At 47.3% G+C, this 10,301-nt stretch overlaps 1 protein-coding gene across 5 annotated transcripts in view; it reads left to right on the top strand.

Moving 5' to 3' along the window:
- The window catches only part of KCNQ1 (potassium voltage-gated channel subfamily Q member 1), a 389,965-nt gene that overhangs the window by 21,572 nt on the left and 358,092 nt on the right, over nucleotides 1-10,301 (top strand). The window lies entirely within an intron of this gene.

The raw sequence follows: 10,301 nt of genomic DNA, 5'->3' as shown, positions 1-10,301 counted from the left end.
GAGTCAGAGAGGACACGTCTGTTTGCCCTGGACCTTCATCACGCACATGGAGTCAGAGAGGACGTGGTCTTCATGTTCACTGCTTCGCTTAGTGAGTGCACTGCTTTCAGAGTCTGCCCTGTCATATCATGTATCAGAATTCCATTGCCTGCTAAGCTGAATAGAAATCCATCGTGTGGCCGGACCACCTCTGTTTGTCCATTCCTCTGCTTGGGTGTTGTGGGCAGCCCCACTGGGGATGTGCAGGTGCAGGCTGGGTGTGACCACCTGTTTCTCACACTTCTCAGCACACATCAGCAGGGCTGGGCCAGGCAGGGGCCTGTGACAGTCAGTCCCTTGGCTGGGACTTCTCTTGGAGCTTCCCCAGGCCAGTCCTGATGTGTCCTGGTGTCCATTTAGTCACCTCATCTTCACTCCTGTCTGGCCTCCACCCTCTGGCCTCAATGAAGCCCGCCCTCACTGGGCTCTCTGGGGCCACATTCCTCCCTCCTCACTTCTGTGAGATGCCACTCTGCTTTTGGCTTCTGACTTTAAATGACAGTCACTCTCCGTACCCAGTTTTCATCTGTGATGAGAAAGGGCTGTACTGACAGCAGCCACCAAGACATGGTGGAGGGAGATGGAATGTTCCAGAACTAGGCCCTAAGGAAAGCCTGTCCTCCTAAGGGCTGGCAGGAGACCCTGCTCCTTCCATGCCAAGTCATGGTGGGGTTAGAGGCTGGCTCAGCCTCCCTGCCCATAGCCACAGCCACAGTAGAACTTCACCACAGAGGGCTCCCTCCCTCCTGGATCTTACCTCTGATGTCTACTTGCTCTTTCCTGGCGTCATTGCACATGCAAAACTCTGCCCCAAACAAGAACAAAGAGGAAAACAGCCACCCTCGGTTCACAGCCCAGCCCCACCCAGGCCACCTTCTCTCTCCTTCCTCGCCAGACCTCCCCAAAAATTGTCCATGCTCACTCTTTTGGTGGCTATAGTTCCCTTTCCCAGAGCTGATAATTGATTTCAAACAAACTCAAATGCATCTTGCTTATGAAAATCATAAAATCTAATACAGCATCATTAAGAACGGGTGAAGGTTCCCGAGCACAGACACCTGCTATGCAAGATAGACAGTGGGCGGCAGCCTTAATTTCAACTCATACCGGACAACAAAATTGAAACTAGTGATATTTCAAATGCAAAGAAAAATAGAAACTTTAATCATGCCGTCAGTCTTTCGTAGATCCAGAAAAAAAGTTATCGTGTTTGTATGCTGTTGTGAGAATGTCACCTTGAATTAGAGCAACAAACAAATGTTAAATTTCTTGTTAAACTTTGCAACATTGGAAGTGACATCAGGGAAGTTAGTCTGATTTTATGAGGATAATGCCATGAAGAAAATGGCAGTGCACAAATGGATTAAACATTTTTCTAAGGGTAGAGAAAGTGTCACTGATGAAAAGAGGTCAGGGCAGCCAGAGACAAAAGAACTGATGAAAACATTGCAAAAATTCATTGAATTGTGTGTCAAAATCATCAACTGACTGTGAGAAGCATAGCAGACTAAGTAAACATTGCTAGAGAAACAGGACAATCTTAACTGAAAATCTTGCCAACAACTCAAGGCTCTTGCATCATGACAGGGCACCAGCTCACACAGCACTGTCTGTGAGGGAGTTTTTATTCAGTAAACAAATAACTATATTGAAACACCCTCCCTACTCATCTGATCTGGCTCCCAGTGATTTTTTTCTTTATCCTTCCAAAAAGGAAATATTGAAAGAAAGACATTTTGATGATATTTAGGACATCAAGGGGAACATGACAGCAGCTCTGCTGCCCATTCCAGAAAGAGAGTTCCAAAACTGCTTTGAAGGGTGAACTCGGCACTGGCATCAGTACACGGCTTCCCAAGAAAGGAAACTATGGCTCAATCACATGTGCAAATAAAGGGGAAAATCCTGAATAAAATAGCAGACTAAACCCACAGTATTTACAGTGACCACATATACTATGATGATGGTGAATTATAACTCACAAAATAACATAGGAGTCCACATGACCACATGGACATAGGCATTATGTATGCTAGGAGGTGATGGGGTGGGAGGCCACTGAGGAATGCCATGATGGGGAGGGGTACAGACCAGGTGGTATTGGGTTCCATGTCTGGGGGGGGGCACAGACTAGGTGGTACTGGGCTCTGTGTCTGGTAAGGGATGGGGCAGGAGGTCACTGAGGAATGCCACAATGGGGGGTGGGACACAGACCAGGTGGTACTGGGCTCCGTGTCTCCCTACATTCTCTTGCAAAGGGAAAAAGTGTAACTTTCTGGGGCCCAGATCTGGCAATACCACCCTGACCAAGTGATCCAAGTTAACATCACCAGGAGTGGGACACCCCATCTTCAGGTAGCCCCATTCCTGCCAAAGTCTTGTGACCTGATAAACCCCCATGGAGGGGGTATTTGCAAAGTTAGTGGTCTGAACTCTTCAGGAATCCCAAGTCCAAAAAATATAAGGGAAGACTAAAGCACTGTTTGTTTGTTTTTTAGTTTTTTAAACATTTTTATTTTGGAGATAGTCTCACTCTGTCACCCAGGCTGGAGTGCAGTGGTGTCATCATAGCTCATTGCTCCTAGGCTCAAAAACCCTCCTGCCTCAGCCTCCCAAGTAGCTGAGAATACAGTGCTTGCCACAACACTTGACTAATTTTCAAAATTTTTTGTAGAGACAGAGGTCTCACTATGTCTCCCAGGCTGGTCTCAAACTCTTAGAGGGCTCAGGGGATCCTCTCACGTCAGCCTCCCCAAAGAGTAAGGATTCCAGATGTAGGTGTGAACCTCCATCCCCGGCCTAGGAACTGTTCAGAGTCAAGGAGAATGAAGAAATTCAATTACCAAGTGGAATCTGGGATCCTGGATTAGGACTTGTCTAGGGAAGAAGATTGAGGGCTGCCAGCAAAGTGTGCATGTGTGCTGTGAGTTAGGGACGCGTCCCGTCCAGGTTAAGTTTCTGGGTTGTGATAACTGCACTGTGTACTTATGGAGGAGAGCACCGTCCTTCCTAAGATACCCGTGCAGGAGAACTGAACAGAAGGCGGGCATGTTTCCGGCCTTCCAAAGGGCTCAGAAACACAACTGAGGACAGCAGGGGCTGGAGGAGGGCCTGGCCGAGCAGGAGGGGGCCGGCAGGGTGTATCTGGGGCTCCTGGCACTCCTCTTGTGACTTCTCTTGGTTTGAAATGAGATCGTGTAAGTTAAAAACTTACCAGTCTCACAGCCACAGGAACTGGCATACTGTGAGGAGGCATCACGGGCTCTGACGGAAAGCTTCTGGGAAGCCTGCAATTATCTCCTTACCAAACACGAGAAGCGTTTCTAGATTAGTTTTTCTGATTACGAAACTCAGACGTGTTATCAGAGAACATGTGTAAGTCTTGACAAAGACAGTGCAGGTGGCCGCCATGGCTTCTATCCAGTCTGTGTGAGGCTGGGTGTGTTCTTGGTCATCATGTATGCGTGAGCACGTGTGGTCAGGAGTGAGTTGTATGTCCTCAGCTAGGACGCGCCCCCGCCAGCTGTGTGTCCGCTCGCCATTCACTTTACTCATTTGCGTCTCGGTTTTCTCGTGTGTGAGATGGGACAATGAGAGGTCTTTCCTGGTGTGGCGCTCTGAGGGTTAACAGAGCTAAGTCTCCAGCAGCTTAGCTGAGGGCCGGGCCAGGAAGCTCCCAGCCGCAGTCACCACCACCATGACCTGTGCACCTTCATGTCTGCACAAGTATTTGGTAAAGTTGGGATGACACTAGACAACTCATTAGTGTCTTCTCCTGTCACCTGTGACAGCTCTTACATCACCTGCTCTCCTTCCAGAGGCAGCAGTGTGGTGGCTGCCTGTGGTCCCCAGTGTCACTGAGTTTAAGTAACTCTCTGTTGACAGTGCGCTAGTTCCCGCCTGACTCTTTTAAATAGCACTGTGATGCAAATCCTTGTACATTCATTTGTGCCCTGAACTCAACATTATTTCCTTAGGCCACATCTGTAGGAGACCAACAGGATCAAAGGGTTCCCACGTTTTTTATGGTTTTGATACCTTTAGCCAAACTGCTTTCCCTGAAGGTTCCCCTAATTTAGCTTCCACTGTGGTGCTGGACAGCAGGGTCTCCCTACCCACTCTGGTGCTGTGTATAATCTTACAGACACGTGGCCATTTCACTGAGGCAAAAATAGAATCTCATTGTTATTATGAGTGAGGGGGTGTGTTTACATCACTGGCCTCTCTGTGTGTAGGCCATTTCTCCGCCCTGCTACCTGCCTGCCGTGTACCTGTGAGGTGGGGCTCCCATCTGGGTTGTTGGGAAGCTGAATTAATGAGACAGGATGGTTGCCTTCCACAGAGTGAGATGCAAGAGTGTGAGACAGTCACAGACAGAGGTGCAGCACAGCTGACACCAGGAAGACCCTCAGAGGAACTGCGGGGAAGCAGGTGGAGAAGGTGACGAGGGTTCTTCATGGAGGGTCCACAGGGATGGTCTCTGGGAGTAGACGACACTTCAGTGGGGACCTGAGGGAGCAGAGGGAGCATGACTGTGCCTGCTTCTGAAGAAGAGCGCATAGCAGGAGGGGCATGGCACGTGCAAAGGCCCTGTGGTGGGACAGTCCCAGAGAGGACACGGGGCAGGTGTGGGGATGGGTCATGAGGGTGGCAGCCCTGAGAGGACAGCTGGGCCCAGGTGCGTGACTGACGGGGATGAGATCTGAGATCTGTCCTCTCTCCATTTCTGTACTTAAAAACAAAAACAAAAACAAAAACGTTTTTTTGAAATAATTTTTAGACTTGCAGAGAAGTTCCAGATCTTCCCCTCACCCGTCCCTCCTGCTGAAAGCGAGCACACAGTACTGTTAACTGACTCCAATGGGGTTATTCGAACCTCCCGGTTTTCCACTGATATTCGTTTTCTGTTCCCTGGTCCCCAGTGGTGTTCAGGTATTGTGGCTCCTTTGTGTCCCATGGCCCCTCCTGTCTTGTGACCCTGATGTTTCAGACCAGCACTGGGGGCAGCTGTTGTACAGAAGGTCCCTCCATGATCCGATGGCAATGTTGGGTTTCTGGTGGGATGCAAGCGGTGCTGGCTGGCTGGGGGTGGGGGGTGCCTGCACCATCTCACCCTGGGTCTTGACCCACCATCTCACCCTGGGTCTTGACCCACCATGTCACCCTGGGTCTTGACGACTTGGTGAGGGTGTGTCTGTGAGCCTCTCCTCTCCAAAGGTGCCATTTCCCCTTCATGACTGGTAAATATCCTGAGGCAGATACCTCCAGACCTTGTGAAGTCCTTTCTCTCCTCAGACATGCCCCACTGAGTTTAGCGTCCACCTGTGGGTGATGCTGTGACAGGAAGAATCTGTGGTGTCTGTGAAGGGGGGTTTTCTGTTCTCCACTTTCCCCCCATGTTTATTGACTGGAATTCCACAGGAAGCTCTATCCTCTTTTCTCCCCTTATTTGTTTAATGATTCATTTATATCTGTATGTTTCACAGACATTAACTTATGGACTATAGTCAAATATAATCGCTTACTTTTGCTGCTCAAATTGCGCCAGGCTTGGCATCGGGAATTCCTTCAGGGCAGCTTCCGTGCCCTTTCAACTTTCCGTTTTTTCTTGAACGCTGCCTCACTTTCTGGCACCCCACGGTGCTTGGGCCCAGCTTGCACTGTCCTTGCCTTTACCTTTAAGTGAACCGCTTCTCCAAGGAGAACTGGTCCCTTTCGCTGGAGACCAGTCTTTAGGAACCAAGGTCCGGTGTGCTCTCTGGGCCTGGGCACTCTCAACTGGCAGAGCCAGGGAATGTGTGTGTGGGGGGGCAGCCCACCTCCAGATTTCTGCACCCATCTACACACATGTTTTAACATGTATGTGGGTTCATCTGCCCCATGGGGCTGGCATACTCTCTTTAAATAACACGCGTTTTCAACAGCAAGAAACCTGGTTCTCAACATATGCACTTGCTCCTTCCACGGCAGGTCCACCTAAGGAGCTCTGCACCTGCTGGCCACACTGCAAGGGCCAGGCTGGCAGCCTGAGCCCGGGGCCACTGCAGGCTTTCCTCTTGACCCTGGTGGAGTCCAGCACACACTGTTGCTGCAGTGACCTGGGTGCTGCTCCTCTGCTGCCTTCAGCCTGTCATTTCACCCATCTGTGATGTGGTTCAATTCTGCTGTCAGGGTGGCTCAGTTGTTCCTTGAGCAACGCAGGGGCTGGAGCACCAACCCAGCTACAAATCTGGTGTTACTTCAGACCCCCAAACATAACCACTTGGAGCCAGGTGTGGACGGAAAGGCTTTCCAGTGACCTGGACAGTGGCTGTGGGTGCGCCTGTGACTTACCTACTGTCCTGTCCTCAGAAGGTTTGGGGGAAGAGGAGGCACGCCTGCTGCTGCTCAGTGAGGGAGAGAGTCCCCCGGAAGCTTCATCTTCACATAGGGCGGGGTGGGGGCGGTCTTGCCATCTGGGGGGGCCCTACAGCTTAGACCTGTGCTGCCCCAGGGTGAGCTGCAGCCAGCTGGGTGCCCGTCCCAACTCGGTTCAGTTCTTATTTGGGGGTCTGTGTGAGGGGATGGGAGGACATGGCAGCCCCCAGAGGTGGAGCTGCACACACAGGTGTCCTGGGGCAGACGCTGTCCCATGGCCTGGACAGAGCCACCGCCTCGGCCTCTGTTCATCCTTCCTGTGTGCTCTGCAGACAGGCGAGTGGGTGCTGTCCTGCTCCCCTTCTTTCCTTCACAAAGAGAAGTACAGTACAGATACTCCACTGTGAATTTTTAATTGTGGTAAACTGCACGTAACATAAAATTTACCGTGTCAACCATTCTTGGGCGCGCAGATTGGCAGCATCATGCATTTGTATAGTGCCACCATCACCACCCTCATCTCTGCAACTGGGTCTCCTTGCAAAACTGAAGCTCTGTCCCCATTAAACACTCACTCCCCTTCCCCCTCCCAGCCCCTGGCACCTGCTATCTTTTTTGTCTCTCTGGATGTGAAGACTGGGGACCTCCTATGAGTGGACTCAGGCAGGGCTTGTTTGTTCGTGTCTGGTTTATTTCACTTAGCATAATGTCTTCAGGGCGCACCTGTGCTGTGGCAGATTGCAGAATTTCTTTTGCAAGAGTGATTAATATGTCTCTGTATGTAAGGACCACGTTTTGTTTATCTATTCCTTTGTTGATGCAGCGGTCCACAAACATTTTGGCACCAGGGACCTACCAGTTTCATGGACCGGTATGTGGGGTGATTTCAGGATGGTTCACGCACATTTCAGCTCCACCTCAGATCCTCAGGAGTTAGATTCTCATGTGGAGCTCACAGCCTCGGCCCCACCACAAGCCCTTTGCAGCAGGGTCCTGCTCTGGGGACAGTCTGATGCCAGTCTGACAGAAGCAAAGCTCAGGCGGTGGTGCAGGTGGTGGAGAGTGGCTGTGAACACAGACAGAGCTTCCCTGGCTCCCACCGCTCACTGCTGTGCCGGTTCCTGACAGGCCACTAATCTGTACCAGTCGTCCTGGGGGTGGGAACCACAGTGATGATGGACACTTGGGTTGTTTCCATGATTTAGCTACTGTGAATAATGCTGCTGTGAACATGGCTATACAAATAACCTTTTCAAGACCCGGCTTTCAGTTCTTTTGGGTACATACCCCCAAGTGGATTATATGGCAACTGTATATATATATATATATATATATATTTGAGGAACTTCTATATGGTTTTGACAGTGGCACCAGCAATGCACACAAGCTCTGATTTTCCACAGCCTTGCTGAAGTCTGTTATTTTCTGTTTGTTTACAGTGGCCATCCTGATGGGTGTGAGGTGGTATCTCATTGTAGTTTTTATTTACATTTCTTATGATTAGTGATACTGAGTATCTTTTCAAGTACTTATCCATTTGTATAACTTCTTTGGAGAAATATCTACTGAAGTTTTTTGCCTGTTTTTTAAATTGGGTGGTTTTTAAATTGATTTTTAAAAGTTCTCTCTGTATCGCGGATATTTATCTCTTATCAGATATTTGACTCGCAAATATTTTCTTCCATTCTGTGGGTCACCTTTTACTGTGTTTGATACTGGTTTTTGATGCACAAATTAAATTTTTCAAGATGTCCAAACTCCCTAATTTTTTTTCTTTTTGATTATGCCTTTGGTTTCACATCTAAGAAACCATTGCTAAATCTGATGTTATAAAGCTTCTACCTTATGTTTTTTTCTAAGGCTTTTATAGTTTTGGGTCTTTGACCCATTTTGAGTCCATTGTCATTTTTGCTGTAATGGAACAGTCCATCACCACTTTTTCCATGTGGATGACCAGTGTGCCCAGCACGAGTTGTTGGACAAATTGTCCTTTCTCAAGGTCTGGTTTTGGTACCTTTGTCAAAAACCATCTGAGCACATATGCTGGGATTTATCTCTTTGCTCTCTCACATCTCACTAGTCTGTAAGTCTGTCTTTACACCAGCACCGTGCTGTTTTGATGACTACTCTTGTAGTAAGTTTTTAAATTAGGAAGTGTTAGGCTCCCAGCTTTGGTTTTCTTTTTAAGATTGGTTTTGTCTACTTGGAGTTCCTTGAGATTGCTTATGAGTTTTAGGATTGATTTTTCTATTTCTGCAAAAGTTCTCTTTGGGATTTTGATGAGGATTGCATTGAATTTGTAGATAACTCTGGGGTAGTATTAACATAGGATGTGTGTCAATTATGTCCTTTGAGTTTCTTCCAGTAAGTTTTGTAGTATTTATTTAGAGACAGAGTCTCGTTCTCTTGCCCTGGGTAGAGTGCTGTGGCGTGATCATAGCTCACAGCAACCTCAAACTCCTGGGCTCAAGGGATCCTCCTGCCTTAGCCTCCCAAGTAGCTGAGACTACAGGCACTGGCCGCAACACCAAACTAGTTTTCCTATTTTTAGAAGAGAAGGGTCTTGCTCTTGCTCAGAGCTTAACTACTGAGCTCAGGTGATCCACCACCTCAGCCTCCCTGAGTGCTGCGATCACAGGCGTGAGCCACCGCGCCTGGCCTTGTTTGTCATTTTCATTACACACGTCTTTTACCACCCTGGTTAACTTAATTCCTAGTATTTTGTTCTATCTGATGCTATCATAAATGGAATTGTTTTCTTAATTTCAGTGTTGAGTTGTTCATTGTCAGCATATAGAAAATGCAACTGATTTTTGTGTATCAACTTTGTATCCTGCTGCTTTGCTGAATTCATTTATTAGCTTAATAGGTTTTTTTGTGGAACCTTTAGGGTTTTCTACATATAAGATCATACCATTTGTGAACACAGATAATTTTACTTCTTTCTATTTTGTATGCCATGTATGTATGTATGTATGTATTTTCTTGCCTAATTGTTCTGGCTAGAATTTCCAATACTATGCTAAACAGAATTCTAGCAAAAGTAGGCATCCTTGACTTTTTCCTATCTCAGAGGAAAACTTTGTCTTTCATGATAATGATGTTAGCTGTGGGTTTTTCATATATGGCTCTTATTATGTTGAGGTAGTTTCCTTCTGTACTTGGTTTTTTAAGAGGCTTTTTTAATCATAAAGGATGTTGGATTTTGTCAAATACTTTTTTTGGGCATCAATCAAGACGATCATGTGTGTTTTTTTTCCTCCATTCTGTTAATACGGAGCATTACACGGGTTGGGTTTGCCCTCCAGAAATAAATCCCACGGGGTCTCGGTGTGCCGTCCTTTTAATATGCTGCTCCACTTGGTCTGCTAGTATCTGGGTGGGATTTTGCATCAGTGTTGGTAAGGAAGTGAACTGTGATTTTTACATAGTACCTTTGGCTTTGGTACCAGAGTAACGCTGGTCTCATAGAAGGAGTTAGTAAGATTTCCCTCCCCTTCAATTTTTTTTTTACCTCTGTAGAATTTTCTATCATGTCCTTGAGACTATAAATCAGTCATTTCTGATTTAAGTAATTTCAATCTTCTTCATTTTTACTTAGCTTATATGGCTAAAAGTGTGTCAATTTTCAATCTTTTCAGAGAATTAACTTTGGTTTCATTTATTTTTTCTGCCTTTTTTCTCCTTTCTGGTTTCTTGATCTCTAATATTTATTTCCTTCTGCTGGCTTTGGGTTCAGCTTGTTCTTTTTCTCTTTTTTTTTTTGAGACAGAGTCTCAGTAGAGTGCTGTGGCATCATAGCTCACAGAAACCTCAAATTCCTGGGCTTAAGCGATTCTCTTGTCTCAGCCTCCCAAGTAGCTGGGACTACAGGCATCTGCCACAACACCTGGCTTTTTTTTTTT

Source organism: Otolemur garnettii, unplaced genomic scaffold (assembly GCF_000181295.1).
Source record: "Otolemur garnettii isolate 467f Iridium unplaced genomic scaffold, OtoGar3 scaffold00134, whole genome shotgun sequence".
NCBI classification, from domain to species: Eukaryota; Metazoa; Chordata; class Mammalia; order Primates; family Galagidae; genus Otolemur; species Otolemur garnettii.
Note: the sequence above shows the minus strand (reverse complement) of the source record. Positions and strands in the feature narration are given on the sequence as shown.